Genomic DNA, 13,492 nt, shown 5'->3' on the forward strand with positions numbered 1-13,492 from the left:
CCACCTGCAAAAATGCCTTTTTATTCCCTTTGAGCCTCTTGAGAAGGAAGTAAAAATGATAATTCATGACAAACATTAATTAATTGTTTACAAGATGATCTTTTCTTTTTCCAACTTCTGTTCAGCAGACATGTTGAACTGCAAGATTCCACTCGCGACGCCAGAATTCGTCAAGAGGCCTCCATTGTTGTTTCTCACTGAGGCATAGGACCGACTGCGGGCCATTGTTTCTCCAGCTCAAGTGGGCTTGTCTGGTTCGTGTTGGAAGAATGGGGGTGACATGCGTGAGTTCCTGAGGATAAAAGAACTACCGGTTCTAGGAAGGAACGGGAGTTTAGCCACTAATGCAGAGTAAATAAACATTTTTCACCACCTCTTGCTCCATGTGATTTTTTTTTTAAAGGTCAAGAGCTGCCATTACAGTATTTTAAAAGCCTCAATTTATGTTTAAAGAATGTATCACTGAATTCACAGAAACCTTATCAGAATTTAGGAACCTACTGTGATTGTTTGGATCTTGAAGTTTAGCATCACTGGGGGATAGATTGTAAAAGGAATGCAGATGCCCCATGGTTTCTAACATCCTGCAATTTGCTCAAAGTGAATGTTGCTCAAGCTCTTCCAAATTTTCTTCAAAACATGGAGAGTGTTGAGACCCTTCGATTTCAAAATGTCATACGATCTACATGAAAGGTCACCCATTGGGGACAAACAAGAATACGGTTCTGGGGCCCTTTCATGACAAGCACGTTCAAAACGCAAAGGATGGGTCACGATCCTGGGAAACCTTCAAATGTGTGCGTGAAAGAGAGAGAAGTAAAAGGCAAAGGGAGATTTCTCTTTTTAAATTAAAGAATAAAAAGCTTACTTCAAGGAAGTGTAGCATAACACAGAAAGACTTCCTCAGCAACTGAGGTTTTCAGATTTCAAATTAGGAGCCCTTAGATCACGGCTGCTAGGCTAAAAATCAATTCTATATTTTCTGAGTTAATACTAAGGATTGCACTTAACAGACACGGAGACTAATAAGGTATGCAGCAGGAGTAAAAGCAGCACACAGCACACACACAAATTCAGGCCTTAGTTTTGGCCACGATCCAGCACAATGATGTTTCAACCAGATTTGAAAAAAAAATCAATAACATCTGTGGTATAATGGTTAATTAAAGCAGCTCTTCAGCAGAGCTCAGGAGGAGACGCTCGGCCTGAAATTCAGACAGCTGAAGCTTGATTATCAGGAAAGAATGCTTTTTTAGCTATAAGTGGAGAGGCCAAAAGCTGCAATGTGCCGAAATGGGGAGAAAAATTGCTTTTATTTTAACTTTCTTTAAGTAATCAATACATGCTTTTCACCTGTATTTGGATCCTGCTCAGTTCCAAAGCCTGTTACTCCACTTCAGCATAAATTCTAGCTACTGTCTTTTGAAACTTAGGTTTTAAAATGAGCCCCCATTCCCTTGAAAGCCAAAGAAAAGAATATGCAGGTGGAGTGCATGTCCTCGAGACCAGGCTCTAGCATGGTCTGAAGGGTTTAATCCATAAGGTATGCGCAAAGCTGACCTGACCTTGGGGCATACAGAGGTCATAGACAAAGTACTAAGGAGGCGGCACAAAACTACTAAGAATTCTCAAGGAAACTGAAGAGGAGGGTAAAATCTTCTTTTTGTCGTCCTTCCTATTGTTTTGAGGACCGTACTGGGGATGTCCTCTTTACCTTTTTAAGCACAAAGGTCAAAGAATCAACCATAACGTCTACTGGTCATAGATGGCAAGGTCGGCAGGTGACTTCTCTAAAGATGGGGCAACAACACCCCATCTGACTATTTTCTTGGCATTTTGCTTGGCTTCTACCTTGAGTAAAAGTGTCCCTAAGGGCTGCAGATTTGAAAACTCCCTCCAGCCAACTGCGCTCAGAAAGGGGCAGAGGGTTCCAGAGCTTCACGGAAGAGTGACACTGGAGCAGAGTCTTGGAGGAAGAGTTTCCAGGCAGACATTGGAGAAAGGCAGAGAAAGCATTCAAAACATATGCTTATGTGAATTATAAGGATTAGCTCAGAAAAAATATACCTGTGTATGGAAGAAGTGATACAAAGGTTTTGTAAAATCTTCATAATCTATATTTTACATCGGCTACCCTCATTTTAAGAACTATCAGGACCAGAGATTCCAAGGCCTTCCTTTATGGTTATCACAATCAGCTAGTTCTTTCTTTCATCTGACCACACACTCTCACTGGAGGTTGGAAAATTCATCAGTATGGTCTCTAAATTAAGTGTGTTCAACATTTTGGCTTTTGCTCAGGGGTCCAGCTTCTCACCCTATAACTTTCCTTTTCAACATTTCTCTGAGCCCTTTCCAGATTCCCTTCTTTTTCTCCACAATTTTAAAATGTGAACTAGATTTAAAGGTGCCAAGAAGCCCATCAGTACACTTCTAAGAATGCCTTAGAAAGAAAAATAATAATGCCTACCCCTTTTCATCTTAAAAATGTTGGTATCTGGGTGGAATCCTGCTCCCCCACTTACTGTGTAATCTGGGGCAAGAAACATAAACTCTCTGGACTTGTTGCCCCATCTGAAAAATGGACATATCACAATATCCAAGGTTGTTATGTGGATTTAATGACTTAATATTTGTAAAGTATTTAGAATAGTGTCTGGCACTGAAGAATTGCCAAATCAGGGATTGTTAAATAAATCAGTTACCAGCATGTGGTTCTCTGATCGAGCCTATTTTTGTCATAATTTTGCTTGTTCATTTTATTGCCTCAAATGCAACTCGCCAGTTATGCAATTCAACCATTCTCTGCTGTATCTCTCCACTATCACTTCAAATTTGATTTTTGTCCTTTCATGTATTAGCATCTCATACTCAGAGTCAATTATTTATTCCTAATTTTTAAATTTCATTATCCACATTTTAAAATAATGTAGATTGTCGTCCCTGCAAAGGATTGACATTTGCCTTTACATTCCTCTGGATGACTTCTATGATTTTATATGTTGAGGACTGACTCTCCATTCTTGCATATGTTCTTCTGAGTTGGCCTTTATGCTTTCCCTTGATGAACTGGTATAATTTCAGTTTCTGTAGCCATTTATTTAGCACCCCATCTTTAATTCTTTCTGGAATATGGCAGGTATAAGTAATTAAATAAAGCTTCAAGTGTATATATCTTGAGCAACTACCAATTTAGGCAACATGCTCTCTGTTGTGAATACAAAACTATGATGAGTATTGCTTAGAATTTGTTTCAGAAATTAACAGAATTAATTATTATGAACAGAAATTTAACTATGGGGCTTAAGCACACTCAAATCAGGTCTCTTGTATAAAATAAGATGGGAGTTAAGCAGCCCAGAGGATGGGAGCTCCAAAAATTCAACAGGGACCCAGAGTCCTTCTTTCTCTCCTATTTCGGCTTTCACCCTCGAGGTCATCTCATGGTTCAAGATAGTTGCTGAAACATCAGCTACTCCATCTGTAATCCAGGCAGTAGGAAGAAAGACAAAAGCAAAAGCAGGGAAGGTATGCACCTCTTCCCCTTAAGGAGTCTTCCCAGAACTCCCACGTAACAATTTGTCTCACATCTTATTTGCCAGAATTTAGTCATATACCTAGCTGCATGGAAGGCTGGGAGATGTCGACTTTATTCTGCTGTCACTTGTTCAGCCAAAAAAAATCTTGTTAAAGTAACCAGACGAAGTCCAAGATGGAGCTACTCATGCTAAGCCACATGTCAGGAAACCAAAGCTTAACTAAGTTTCTATACTTGGGTCTTCCAAGAAAGGAAGGCATACACCAACCGACTGCTTAGCACAAGTTAGCTAACCCAGCTCCAAGACTTCCGTTTGCTCCATATAAGGAAAGTAACCTTGCAATAACCAATATATTGTACTTATCCTTGTGTGACTTCCCTGTTTCTGTTCCCTTCTGCCTAGAAAAGCCTTTTATTTTGTGCTGCTCCTCAGATCTCCTTCTGTTAGATTGGATGATTCCCAATTCATGAATTGCTGAATCAAGCCAATAAGATCTTCAAAATTTACTCAGTTGAATTTTGTTCTTTAACAGTCAGGATTCTAATGCTAAGGAAGAAAGTGAAAATGAATTTTAGTGCTCAACTAGTAGTCTCTGTCACAAAATGGATTGTGGCAACCAGGAGCTCAGAGGTCAATGGCAATGATAAACGTGAAATAAATAATAATATTATGAAACGAGTGCTTATCAGTTTTATGTGAAGTTGGTGTCTTTCATTTTCATTCATTGATATGATTTACTCCTCTGTAGTTATTTTTTACTCCTTTCCACTGCTTGCTTTTCCCCAGCCCCTGCCATCATCCTCCAGGCTGAACCAGGCGTAGTGCAATGTGGCGTTAATTGACCTCCTAAAGTACAGACTCCACTGAATTACTGGGGTTTATGCAAGTGTACGTCTCACATACAAGTCACAAAGCAACTTGAGGGTAGGGACTGGGCCTTAGTTATCTTTACAAAGAGAGTGTGTTTAGCTTGGGAAGTGCTCAACAGTTGCTGGTTGGATGATTTCCTGTGCTTGAGAAAGTGTTTTTTAAAGGCCATTTAGCTCCTCCAGTCTTCTTTGCCACTGAAGGAAAATGTCCACCTCAGATCATTTCTATCGCTGTAGAATGGCTTTCCCAAAGCTCTGGTCTCACACCATTAACCAAATAGCATATAACTAACTTCAGGCGTATCCTTTAACCTGTCTGGCCTGCATTATCCTAATATTCCTGTCTTAAAGTTTGGAGCCTGAAGAAAAGTGAAAGTAATAAGATATGAATGGAAGATTAATGTTATGAAAATATTAATTTTATGTTTTTCTAAAGACTTTAAAAATCATGAATTGATTGTAGGGTTTCTTTTTTTTTTTTTTAAAGATTTTTATTGGGGAATTGGGGGAAGGAGAACAGACAAGTTGCTGTCGTTTTAGTTCTTCAGTCTAGTTGTGGAGGACGTTGCTTCACTGGCCCAAGTTGGCACCATCATTGCCCGCTTCCCGGGCGAGGCACATCAGTCGCTGGCTTCTGGACGGCCGCTCACTGCGGCTGCTGGCCGCTCACGCTGGCTGCTGGCTACACACGGTAGCCCATGGCAACCCACTGCCACAGGGGCTGCAGCCTACGCCGTCGCCAGCGACTTACAGCAGCCCAGCTCCAGGTCAAGCTGTTGTTCAGCATCTCAGCTGCGGAGGGCAGTGTCACTGGCCCTCATATGTGGGATCCGAACCGGGGCCCTCTGGTGTCTTAAGCCAGTTCTTAACCATCACGCCACTCGGCCAGCCCTGTAGGGTTTCTTTTTTATTTGGCAAGGAAAAGTGATAGTAATATGTATGATGCAGATATTTTATAGGAAAAATACACACACACCTCGAAGAACAAATGAATAGATATGAAAAATGCTTTGAAAATGTATTATAAACATAAACACAAAGTTGTATTAAGTTCATTATATTAATAACATTTTCATTAGCATTTCAAAGAAAGTAAAGGAGGTAGTTTATATTTTTGTAGTTAAGGATAAAACACACACATATGAAACCACTGGAGATATTTTCAATGCAGGATAGAAGGACTAGCATGTTAAAGGGGTTTCTATTGTGTAGAGAGGCAGCTCATAAATGCTGAGGAAGCATTTTAGTTGAAAATCAAGCAAAACATATTATGGAGTTTAATTCATTCATTCAACAATGGTTATCTGTAGGAAATAATGGGAGAATAGTAAGAAGTATTAAGCTAGAGTGAATTGAATAATACAGCAAAAGTGACACTAACATGACACAAAATTATCTGCTTAAACATTCAAAGTCTGCAGGTCAATTAAACTCTGTCACTAAATTCAGTTCACTTCTAAGTGAAACTCATTTAATTTTTATTTTCTGGATTTTTTTTCACTTGGGAGAATACTAAAACAGACTCATAATGATTTAGCTTGCAACATCAGCAGCTAAATGCTAACTATTACAGAGAATTGCAGCCTTTTATCAGTGTTTTGTTTGTTAGGTTTTTATTTTTTTGAGATTTAACCATTATGCACTAAATGTATGATTAGAAGAACTAATACTAATGCCTAGCACTTTTCATCTTAAAAAGCCTTTTATGCACATTAAAAAATTAATTCAAGTAACATTTAGCAAGGCAGGTACTATATAAAATTATTCCCACTGTACAGATAGGAGAATAAAGCAAAATTGCTTAACTCAAGGCAATATCCGTACCAGAGAAAGGCGGGGGTTGAGGTGGTTATAGCTACAATGAAATGAAAGAAATTCTTATATAGGGTTGCCAGATAAAATAAAAAATGTCCCATGCAATATTTGGGACATACTTATACTAAAAAAATGATTTGTTGTTTATTAGAGATCCAGATGGAATTTTTTGTCATGTAATTTTACCTCATAACAATGGCAACCCTACTCAAGAGGCCACACTTTTCCATTTGAACCATGGCTTACTTTAAATGACAAGAGCTGGCAGTAGCATTTTAAGAAACAGGAAACTCCAAAGTACTCTATCATGTCCCTTTTCACTTGTGTTTCTCCCCATGGTAGCCAACTACTTACACTGAGGATGATGACGTAAAAGGAAAGAGGACCATCAGGCAGCCTAGAGTTTCTCTTCCTTTCAGTCCTTCCTTACTCATCAGTAGGCCTGAAGTAGAGAGTTGCTAGAGTGTGCATGTACCAATAAGTGAAATAAAAACAGTTGAGTTAGTTTTGTGCAGTGTTTCCACTGTTTTCATAAGAGCTAAATAAATACACGAGCTATGAAATCCACTCCCCACCCACCACTAAAGAAATTCTTGGATTCCCAAAATGTGTTCTGTGCAGAGTATCTTTTATTTCTGAAATAATCTTTACCATTAGACTAAATAGTGAATCAAACTCAGAAAAAATGAATCGTGTCTGGCCTGGACTAAGGACCTGCTGTACTATGTCTAGCTCATTGTCAGTTACCCGTGAACATCATAAATATGTCCTGACTTCTTTTAGTCTCTAGCTCTCAATGTCATCATATGTAAATCTGCAGAATGGTTTCATACGTATTTATTAACCATACATACTTACTTACCTCACATGCTTCTAAGACATAAAGGACGTGGGTGTATGAAAACTCACATAACTCCATTTCAATTGTCTTCGGCATCGTACACTCTGATGTATTCGCTCTGAACTCCCTGAAAGATGGAGAAAGAACAACTCACACTGATTGAAAAATTAATGACTCATTGCCAGCATCTTGGAGGAATTTTTTACGAACTATAAGACTGAGGAAGTTGTAATGAGAACAATAATAATCAGCTTATGATATATCTCAACAAAGAGAACAGCCCCTTCTCACCTATAACCAGCATTTCTGGTTGGCATATACAACAGCTATATTCTCAAGTCCTTTCTCCCTCACCCCAGAAAGATGTGCTTTCCAGGCATGCCAATGCAGCCCCCTCCTCCTTGAATGTGAAAGTGAGAGAGCTGTCATCTTAAGACCATATGGGGACGTGCATGTGGATGAAAAGCCAACACTCTAAGGATAACAAAGCAGAAAGAAAGTTAATAACAGGTGAACAGGATTGCCAAGACGAGACTGAAATTGCCAACCTCTGTACATAATGGGTAAATAAATGTTGTTACAGTCTATTCAGCTGTTAGTTAGATTTTCTGTTACTTGGAGCTGAAATCATTCCTAACAAATACCACACAGAAAATGTTGGAAAGTTAAAACGGTCTTATCATGGTTATCTTCTCTCTGGCTTGGGACAAAGACATAAATGGGTAGCTTTCCACTACTGTGCAGATGCTGCATTTTAAAACAAATCATTTTTATTTCTTTGGTTACAAAGTAATTAGTGTGTATTGTAGAAAATAGATAAAGTCCAGAAATGCACAAAGGAAAGTTGAAATCACTCATAATCTCACCACCCAGAGATAATAACCATTTATATTTTTACTGTATATACTTCCTTTTCTTAATTGTTAAAAATCAGAAGCATATATTTCTAGCTCATCTCTATGAAACTACAGGTATATAAACGGTGCACAAATACATACATGTTATTTTTGCAAAATGGAATCATTACAATAAAATCCACACAACTCTATTTTTTCTTTTACTGTATGTTGACTATATTTTCATGCTAATAAACATCCGTTTGCATGGATATACATTATGCTGTACAGAGTTTCATTGTATGGTGATACCAAATGTATGTTACCATTTTAAAATGTCATTCTTCCTTCAAAGTAGTGGCCCTATTTTGGTCATGATGCACTTACATGGGACCTTCTACCACCTTGCAGCCTGATTTGCTGACACTCCAAACCCACAAACATCTACACCAGCGGTTCTCAACCTGTGGGTCGCAACCCCTTTGGGGGTCGAATGACCTTTTCACAGGGATCCCGGGTACTTGTGTGGGCGTATCTGCATGTGGGCCTGGAGACGGATAGAGGAGCGGTGTCTCGGTTCCTAAGACCATCGAAAATATGTGTTTTCCGACGGTCTTAGGCGACCCCTGTGAAAGGTTGAGAACCGCTGATCTACACCCTCCAGAAAGTTTCATTACCCCCATTTTCCCCGCTCTGCCCCAGCTTAGATTGCTTATCGGTGGCACACAGGCTTGCCAGGCCCCTGTGTGCCACTGCTCATCCTTTCTAACACCTCCACTCTGACAGTCCTAATATGGTCATGCCCCTTGCTGGAGAAACAAGCCCTAGTCAGCCAGGCAAAAGCTGCCGCTCCTCAGATCCAGCCTGGTTCCCAACCTTAGCAATCCTTCTCCTGCATTAAACAGGAGCCCTTGCTTGACAGCTGCAGTTCCAGCCCTATTTCTATTTCAAAGATCAACCCGTCTTCCAGCCTCAGGGAGGGCTGGGCCCTGAGAGGGAGGGCTCTAAGGAGGAAGAATTTAACGATACTGAAAACTCAGCCCTCAGCTACCCAGTGAAGCACTTGACTGTTCCAAATGAATGCCAAATTCTTTTAATAGGGGGGGGGCACTGCTATATACATAACACTGGTATTAGGTCTTGGGAATTTTTAGAATTTCATATACTATATATTTGATAAATATAGATAGCTGGGTGGCTGCTGACTGGCAGGATATATGGATAAATGGATGAATGGATGTACAGATGGACAGATGGACAGACGGGAAGGCTAAGGATCAGATACCTGAACTCTTAAAAACCTAAGACAAAGGTCAGCAACATTTTTCTGCGTTATATAGTAACTATTTTAGGGTTTGTGGGTCATGTTGTATATTGCAACTACTCAAATCTGCTGTGGTAATTAAAAAACAACCACAGTCAATATGTAAATGAATGGATGGACTGTGTTGAATGTCTTATAATTTTCATGTGTCATGGAATATTATTATTCTTTTGATTTTTCCTCCCAACCATTTAAAAACGGAAGAAGCATTTTTAGCTAACAGACTACGCAGAAACAGCCAATAGATCAGCATTGACCCAAGGACTGTAATTTGTGGACCTTTGACCTGATCTATTGAATGGGGGTGACCATGAAAGATTTGCTCCAAATGCAAAGGCCATAGTTTCTACAGTCATTGGAGCCGTACTGCCCATCACTCTAACAGAGCTTTGGTGTGTCACCCAAGCCTCCATCCACACTGCTTAGACCACTGGAGCAAGCTTTAAATTCTCTTCATTACCAGGGTTAAAGCTTATGTTGTCTATCATTCAGCAGAGACTCCTGTCTTTTTTCACAAAGCTTCTAGCCTTTATTATTCTAAGAATCCTGACCCAACCAGGCCAGATTGATTTGATGTTCTGTCATCATTTCAAACTCAGCATGTTTAAAATGAAACCCATTACTTTTTCTTTAACATGACCTCCCCATATTTTCTAAGCCACTTTCGTTCAAATCCTTAAACATCTTTGATCTTCCTTTTTTATCCTCCAGACCTGGTTTTCCTTCTAAGCTACACATTTACCCAACCACTCCTACCCCAGGACTAAAGGCAGGGAAAGAGAATGGTCCTAGGTTCTAGGTCCAGCTCTTTCATGAACTTGCCTGGTGATCTGAAGTCTCTGAGTCAGGCTCACTTTAAAGATGCTTTAGAAATTCAGAGAAGGGCTGTAACCTTGAGAACTGAGAGTATTCAGGAAACATGACATGCACTTGCACGAGCCTTGAAGAAATTGGAGAATCCAAATTGATAGCTGCCGAATGGCATGTATCTGTGGGGTGATCCACTTTCCAATTATTTGATTAATTGCCCTTACTCTTCCTCAGTGCTTTTTGTCAAGAACTAGTCTAATTTTGTTAAATCTTGACATTATCTATGTAGTCTAAGCAAGAAGACACTTAAAATAAAGCCATGCCTTTTAGCACCAGTTATTCACTAAGTATTAGAGTTTAAGAATTTCTCCTTTTCATTGAAAAGGAACATACAATTCTCTCGATATGGTGGCCTGTGTAAAATAAAGGAGAATGGGCTGGCAGCAAAAAGAGGTAATTTAGCCAGAATTCCTGTGCTCTGTACTTGAGCTATAAACAGGTTTTCATGAGGGCCTGGTGCACTTTTAGACTTTAATAACTCAGGTTGTGCGTGTTAGAGAAACAATCTGTAAACGGTACTCAAAAGTAAATGTATTAAAGTTTAGGACAACTGCATTACACAATTGCACACAATATGGACTCATTTCAGATCCTATGTCAAATGAAATATGGCCGGCAGAATTGAAGTTTGTGACAGTGCTAAGAAGAAAATTGAATTTGCCTTTCAATTCCATTTACGGTTTACTATCATGGCTACCTTGTATGCTTTTGAAGTTAAAAATTTAATAATGGCACAGAGACTTTATAAAGACCCTGTACTTGAATTCAGTGATAAATATAGTTAGGAAGAAGATCACACCATCTCTTAGCAAAGATAATATACCTGCTTACATTGGTTGTTGTAAAACAGCTTCAGAAATGGAAAGTTTAGAATCTCTACAGTTAGCACAACTCAGTAAATAACAATAAAAGAAACTATCTCTAACAGGAATCTAACCGTGGCTGAGTGATGCAGGAAAATCAGTTTTCTCTTCTGTCTTTCAAGTTTTGTTCATCCTAGTCTAAAAATAGGAGTACATATGCCACCAATTCATAGCCACATGGTTTTTATAAGTGCGCGCGCGCGCGCGCGTGTGTATGTGTGTGTGTGTGTGTGTGTGTGTGTGTGTGTGTGTGTGTGTGTGTGTGTACAAGGAAAGGAGGTACCCTCCATATTTTCCTAGTTAAAAGTCTATTCCAATGTACCTTAATATGAGGACAAACACTAGGAAAAGGCACAAAACAACTGAACTGTTACTATTTTCTGCTTGTTTCCAAAACTGGAGGTTGCAAAATCAAAGCCCAGAGTCAACCCCAAAAATCTGGGCGTGTGCCTTTGAGAGGGAGAACAAGAATGAGATTTCTCTTGAAGTCCTCGCTGAATACATAGAGCTGAGAGCTGGGACAGGTTACACAATTTGCAGATTGCTTTGGCTGGTCTCCGGGTGCTTTGCAAAGTTATTCATTTCCTGTATTTGGTCAAGATAGAGAAAAATTGGGCACACACAAATTTGACGTAGCTTTTGATTGCAATAGTCTATCAGATAAGGAGGTAAGATTTCATGATAAGGATGGAGAGCATTTTCACACTGAAGACCAAGGGCAGCCGAAGAAAATGGTGCAATCCGAAGGTATCCATACGCCCAACTCCCCTTTGGGAAACCTTTTCTCCACCTCATAGCTTTCCTGATTTCCTGGAGGGGCACCAAGTGTTGTTCTGCTCAATCACAGCTTTCTTCATGAGGGAATCTGATAAACATCTTCACACTGAGTTGAAAGTTGCTATTAACTCCCTCAGTGGTATTTCATTTTAACAGAAGACTAATTCAAGAAATAAACCTCTAATTGAATGATTTTAGGCAACCCTAGAGTTGAAGAACTTTTAGGGGAAGTAAATGCAAAGAAGCAGGGAGGCTTCCAAGGGCCCTGATACTCTGCAGTGGACAGTCCTTTTCCCAGTCAACTCAGACCTCCACAGCCAGGCTTCAACTGAAGTCAGCCAACAGTTGCACACAGAGCTTTGGAAATAGGCTGGAAATGAAGATCTTTTGGATGACCCGATGGACTTCAATATTTGGAAAAATGGGGATGACATTAACTACTGCATTTTTTTTCTTGACTCCTTAGATAAGGCTGTGGAGCCTGAAAATTTGGAGAAGCCGTTAATAATACTTGAATTGCTATTGACTGAAGAACAGGCAGTGAATTTGGCCTCTTAGTTTCAGGGCTACCATAGGAAGGAAACTTTGGCTCAGTAAAGATAGGATTTACTCCACTTAGTAGAACTTTCTCAATATTGGCCTGGGTTTTTTCGCAACTTTGAAGGCATGCATTGGAAAAAGTAATCTATGCTAGTCCTGGTTTTAAAAAAATTTGTGAAAGGTTCTCCAAGCTTTGGTGTAGAATTTCTTTCAAGGTACAGACTTTAAACTAATGAAATATGTTTTTGCCATCACCCCATTCTGGTTTTCCATCAGGAGCTTTCCAAAACTGCTATGTTATTTATTGTATTGTGATGTGTGTTAATGGATTTGCACAATCACTCTAAGCTCTCTTGCTTGCCTATCTTAGCTGCAATTGCCCTTCTTTATAAATAGGGCAAATAGCGAGGGTGTCTCAGACCAAAAAAAAAAAAAGTCCCAGTTTTAAAGGAGCATCAATCAAAAGTACAAAAGCCAAAGCTCTTTTTTCAAGTTCTCCATTGTCACTGGGGAGAAAGAAGGCACCTAATGTATCATCTCGAATGCATGTGGTCTCGCCCTCACAGGATAAAGCTTTTAGAATGCTCAGAGCAGCACTGAAAATTTTTTAAACTTTAAATAAACTCAAGGTGCTAATGAATTCTCTTTTGGTTTGTTTCTTATATCTGCTGGAAAACCTAAAGGATCTTACAGGTTTGACTGGGGACTCATTTGAGTAATGCTTGGAAAATTTTGCTCTCATCTATGCTCCACCAACAGCCCTGATGTCACACGTTCTAATCCTGGTTCTTCTACCTCATCTCTCTGAACTTCAGTTTCCTATTCTACAAAATAAATAAATAAATAAATAAATAAATAAATAAAAATTAAAAATAAAGATAGAAAAAATAGACAACAGTATTAAGGTGCATCATGGCTGATAAATTCCTAATCAATTAGGAAAAGACCCTGCACACAAACACAGTATTAAGGTGCATCATGGCTGATAAATTCCTAATCAATTAGGAAAAGACCCTGCACACAAACACAGTATTAAGGTGCATCATGGCTGATAAATTCCTAATCAATTAGGAAAAGACCCTGCACACAAACACACATGGCTGCACCATGTAGCCATGGATGAGAGACTCTCACACAGCAGGAGTGAGGACAGAGCACCTCTGCTCAGCTTTTCCTTTTTCCCTGGTTCCTCATGGGGCATTCAGCCAACACCGACAG

At 39.5% G+C, this 13,492-nt stretch overlaps 1 long non-coding RNA gene across 1 annotated transcript in view; it reads right to left on the reverse strand.

The window, feature by feature from the left end:
* Positions 1 to 5,290: 5,290 nt before the first annotated feature.
* The window catches only part of LOC109383878 (uncharacterized), a 34,266-nt gene continuing 26,064 nt past the window's right edge, over positions 5,291 to 13,492 (reverse strand). The window contains exons 2-4 of the long non-coding RNA XR_002124310.1: positions 7,086 to 7,191; positions 6,578 to 6,681; positions 5,291 to 5,310 (exon numbers count right to left, since the gene is read on the reverse strand). This is a non-coding gene — a long non-coding RNA (uncharacterized LOC109383878). The remainder of the gene's footprint in view (positions 5,311 to 6,577; positions 6,682 to 7,085; positions 7,192 to 13,492) is intronic.

Source organism: Hipposideros armiger, unplaced genomic scaffold (genome assembly GCF_001890085.2).
Source record: "Hipposideros armiger isolate ML-2016 unplaced genomic scaffold, ASM189008v1 scaffold_90, whole genome shotgun sequence".
NCBI lineage: Eukaryota > Metazoa > Chordata > Mammalia > Chiroptera > Hipposideridae > Hipposideros > Hipposideros armiger.